Consider the following 5,862-nt stretch of genomic DNA (forward strand, 5'->3'; position numbering starts at 1 on the left):
AAAACAGTTTGTTATATAAAATAAATCCGTATAAGAAAAGTCCGCTTATAAGAACAAATTTCTCAATTTTTTTAGACGTTCCTTTATCCGTGGTCTACTGTATATCTACATCTGAGCCGATTTCAATATATATATATATATATATATATGGGAGGTATATCGAAATCTGAACCTGTAGTAATTTCATGACGGTATGCCAAATTATGTCTCAATCGGAAAATATTGACAGTATGGTTCTCCATTTACATAAAATCGGACGAAGCTATTTCTAAATCTGAACCGATTTCAACAAAACTTGACAAACGGACCAATATTGGCCAAAATTGGACGAAACTATATACAGTGGCTCCATCGCATAATCGGACAAAAGGAGTATTTACTAAAACCAGAAGATTTTTGGAAGCAGGTAATTTGATGATAGATCATCTTAAAATACATTTCTATTGATAGTTTTCATTATATTAAGGTTCTGTTTACTGACGAATGCAAATTTAACTTACACGGGTCAGAGGGAAAGATGTATATGTGGCGTAAGCCAAATATTGAATTTAATCATAAGAATACAAAAGCCACTGTTAAGCACGGAGGAGATTCTGTTATGGTTTGGGGCTGCATGTCGAGTGCGGGAGTAGGCAATTTGCATTTTATTGATGGTAAAATGGACGATTTTGTCTACCTCAACATTTTAAAACAAAATGTAAAGCAAAGTGCAGACAAATTGGGTATCGCGAACAACTTTGCCTTTTATAAAGACAACGATCCCAAGCACACATCAGGTGTTGCAAATCTTTGGTTGATCCATAACTGCCCAAAACTTATACAAACACCAGCACAGAGCCCAGACCTTAACGTAATTGAGCATCTTTGGGAAGAATTAGCTAGGAGAATGTATGGAAAAAAATTTAACTCCTTAGTACAGCTTAAGGTGGCTTTACTGGAATCGTGGAACTCCATAGAGCCGGAGGTATGCCAGAATTTGGTCAAATTAATACCGAAGCGTTTACAGGCCGTTCTGGACAACAAAGGATATGCAACTAAATATTAATTTCTCGATTTTTTCATTTTTTAACATTGACACTTTGCTTTGTCCGATTTTGCGTTGAACACAATAAATTGAGTTAATTTTATTTTTCTGACGAAATTTACTGTTATCACTCGAAAAGTTGTTGTTTTTTGTATTGTTCAGAAATCTAAGTAAGTAATGTGTAAATAAAAGCGAAAAAAACTACACATTTAGACAATTTTTCTGAAATGTATAGCACTATTATATCTGACAACCACTTGTCCGATTATTCGATGGAGCCACTGTATGAGAGTTATTTCTAAATCTTAACCGAGTTCAACAATACTTTGCACACATCAATCTAGACATAATTGAGTACACTGTACATAATTTTGTCTCAATCGGACCAATATTGGAAGTTTGTTGCTCCATTTACATAACATCGGAGGAAACTATATATGGGAGCTATATGGAAATCTGAACCAATTATCTCCAATTTCAATAGGGTTCGTCCTTGGGTCAAATAAGTGGCATGTGCCAAATTTCATCCAAAATGGATCACAAATGCTACCTGTACTTTGTTCACAAAAATACATGGACGGACAGACCGATATGCATAAATCGACTCAGAAAGTGATTCTATGCATATTCTCAAAAGGAACCGTGGCTCTATCTCGCGTCCTTTTGCCTGTTACAAACATATGCACAAAAACATAATACCCTGTACCACAGTGTGGTGAAGGGTATAAAAAGGCGATTATATGAGAGGGAGATTTATTACCATATACGACTTCAAAATACCAAATAACAGCGAACTCGGTTGATAAACGCGCCCAAGAACCCCAAAGTACCGAAAATTGGGGGTACCCTTATATGGAGCTATATTTATAATTTTTAGTGGCGAGCTTTGCTATCCAATAAGAACTCAAAGTACTAAATTTATGCCGATTCGGTCGAAAAATTCGATCAAAACTCTATATTTATAATTTTTCAGTTGAAATTTGGTACCGAATAAGACCCCAATGTACCAAATTTCGGTTGTCAAACGCGCCCAAAAACCCCAAAATATTGGAGGGGGAACCCTTATATGGGAGCTATGCTTTTCTTTAAATATTCTTTTCTTTCAGTCCGTCTACAAGGATTCCCTGTTCTATAAAACTTCCCTTCCTTATCTCGTCTAAAAAATCGTTACCTAATCTCGTCCTAGTAAAGACACACTCCACTCACATACTTAGTTTGAGTATCTCGTACTTCATGTCGTCCATAAAGACTCCATCGTTCAGCTTCTACTTTTTCATCCTTTCATATCTTAAATATTTTCAGCTTATCTTTACTTGAGCTTGTTTTTAAATGATTCCTCCTTTCACATCATCAAAAAATATTGAAACTCAATTTGTGTATGTCATTTCATCAATTAACTATTTATTTGTAATAATCATCATAATATTTATATGTTATGTTATTTTTGTTGTTGTATTTTAATTTATTTTTTTATTAGTTTCATTATTTCAGTTAATATTATATCGTATGTAATATGTATAGTTGTTTGTATATTTTTTTGCTTTGGTTTTTTAAATATATATGCTGTAATTTGTTCATAAATACTATGTATAACATATGCTTCTTCATCTTCATCTCTTCTTTGTTTCTTTTTTAAATAATCCTTTTGAAATAAATATTTTTTTATCAATTTTTTAATTATTTTCATCTTAAGATAATTTGCCAATAAACTTAGAACAGACATGTTGAATTTAATACAATTTATTTTAGAGTTTTAAGTTTTAAGGTTATGGGAGATTGAGAATTTTGAGTTAGTTTTATTTAAATTATTTTTTATTTATTTTAATATATTGTTGTTAGTGTTGCTTAACAATTTAGATATTTTACATTGAGTTATATTGATTCTAGAGCTGTTCGGTTATATTTTGTTTTAATGGAGTGGAGAAATAGTTCCTATGGGTTTTGAATCTATGGTTGTGGTAATGGCTAATGGATATATGTAATTTTTTAGTTTTTATAATGGAAACATGAATTATTAAGTTTTTTTTTTTTTGATTCTTTTTGTGTTTTAGGAAATAATTTTTAACGTTATACTTAAATTCGTTTTACAATATATAACATTTAAAATAAGACATAATTTCATAATATCATTGTTCTAATTTGCTTTTTGTTCATATTAATGTTTTCAACAAAGTTTGTTTTTGTTCTTAATTGAATTATTTTTATATTGTTCTTTGCTTTGTTTTTTTTTACTTATTTATTTTTGTTGTTGTTATGTTTTTGTATTCTAAATTCAATCAAAAATACATTCACATCAAATATTTGTAATTTGTTTTTATTTCATATTAAATACTGTTATTCCAATATTCTAGAGATTTTGTTTGAAAAAGGGTACAGACAGAGAGAAAGTTACAATGGAATGATAACGATTTGAAAGTATTTATGTTTGAATTTTTTTGAGAGTGAAAATAATATTTTCGTTTTGGATTGGTGTTGTTGGGACGTTGTGAAATATTGAGTAAAAGAAGGAACTTATTTGTGAATATATATGGACATTTTTAAAAAATTGGAAATACTCATAATACATTTGTTAGAGGATTTGGGGAATCTTTTTCAATATGAAAGGGAAAGGCTTTTTTCTTTGATAATTATTTGAGATTAATTTTTATTTGTAGTACATACAATTATTTATTTTATGTTTACATTTTTTGGTTTAGAATATTATTTTAATTGCTTCCATTACTCTTTTTATTTCATTACTATGAGTTTCATAATGACATCAAATAGACTACATATTTGATTATGGTGTTTGTATAATGCATGAAAATAAGTAGAATTTGATTTTACCAATCATATGTGTAGCGCCTAAAAGTATGCATTACTCACTGCATAAAGTTATACAAGTATTTAAAATAACTCTATTGATGAACACACCAGCTTTCTATAATAAATCCACAGCAAGTCGTCCTCAATTGGTACATTTTGTTGTAAGTAGTAAATTTTCCTGTTCTATGGATAATTTTATGTCTAATAATAATAATAATATAGAACTTAGTCAAATTGAAGTTTACGAAAGTAGATATCGGCATATTTTTATATGCCGCCATTTTTAATTATATTTTCATTAGTTTCATAATGACATCAAATAATCTACATATATGTTTGTGATTGTAGATGTAGTTTTAATGCATGAAAATAAGTAGAATACGTCTATAATAAGGTTGCGCAAAATAGTACTAAAATCGTTATTTAAAAGATAATCAAGTCCTTTCTTTATTTATGACCGCTACAAATTGCGAAGCAAGGAATTGCAGTCCAACATAGCCAACGCTCCACTGTCACCTGGCGAGATTTCTGTTTCAGTAACGCACAACGAGGACTCTTCTACATTGACGCCCAACGAGAGGCCTGTTTCAGTGACGCCCTACGACAGCTGTGTTACATTGGCACAAAATGTGGGCCTGCTTCATTGACATTCAAAGAGGACTCTTATTTAATGGCGCCCAACGTGGGGCCTGCTTCATTGGCATTCAAAGAGGACTCTTCTTTATTTGCGCCCAACGTGGGGCCAGTTTCAGTGACGCCCTACGAGAGATGTGTTCCATTGGCGCAAAACGTCAAGGAGGACTCTTCTTTAATTCATAATATTCAAAACATCTGTTTCCCATTTGGGAAACCTTTAACCCATTCTCCCCACCCATTGCCGGGGTCAAAATTTTTGTTGATATAATTCGAATCTACACTGATCAAAGAATGTCTCTACAAAATTTCAAGTGAAAATCTCAAGAACTGTTGAAGATATATCCGATTTATTGTGTCAGCATCAAGTGACGGCTGAAGGGCTTCTCAAAATTTAAACGCGTTTTTTTCTAAACATTTTTTGCGAATGGCGGGCACGATAACTCAAAAACTAATAACCCAAATTTTGCAACGTTTCTCTGGGAGTGTATAGCTCTCGTATGAACTAGGATAAAGCCAATCGGTGAAGATCTTCCTTATTTTTTTAACTAGGTTTTTGGTAAAAAAATCGGCGATTTTTCAAAAATATTTTTTGAAAGGTCCACCATTTTTACAAAAAACAACAACAAAACAATAACAAAATTTTTTTGTAAATTATTTTTCTTCTCTTCTAAATCGTCAATTATATATGTGCAAAGTTACAAACCTTAACAAACATTGGTATTGATTTACCAGCCCATTGAAAATCTTGAAAAATTGAGAATGGGGGGGTTCCCTTAAAATCGAGAATTGGTGGGGGAGGGGTTCCCTTAAAAGAACCTTAACATTTTACTGTTGTATATTTTCCTATTCTCAGACATTTTCCTTTCCATGAAATTGTAAAATATTTCTGAATACTTTGGACTCATCGCCTGTTTATCGTATACTAAAAGAACTTGCCAATTTCCTCCACTAAATATTAAGTAAATTGTCCAATATGTATGGACAACGCATCGGAGTTCCAAGTTCGCTTTTCCACACCGAACTTTTACTTTATAAAACTAGAAGTTGACATATTTTGAATTAGGTGTATAAATAATTTATTTTTTTTTTTAATTCCAAGATTTGAAACGACTTAGAAACTATTATAGTTTGGAATATGTGTTTATTTAATAGATATTTATCGGGATACATATGACTGTTTACTTACATCTAATGACTAGATTTGACTCATTATGTTTTTTATGTACACCATTTAATTATGTTTGTTTCTATAACAGTTATATGCGATATTTCTATAAAAATCGACAAATTATCCAGTAGAATGAAAATAATTGAAATATAAAGCCTAAAAGTATGCTTCAAGCATGCAATCATTTTGTATAACAGATGATATACAATTAAAGAAAAGACCGATTTTC

The sequence above is a fragment of the Musca vetustissima genome, unplaced genomic scaffold (assembly GCF_032173495.1).
Source record: "Musca vetustissima isolate MV318-11 ecotype Yass unplaced genomic scaffold, APGP_CSIRO_Mvet_v1 utg34209, whole genome shotgun sequence".
In the NCBI taxonomy this organism is placed as follows: domain Eukaryota; kingdom Metazoa; phylum Arthropoda; class Insecta; order Diptera; family Muscidae; genus Musca; species Musca vetustissima.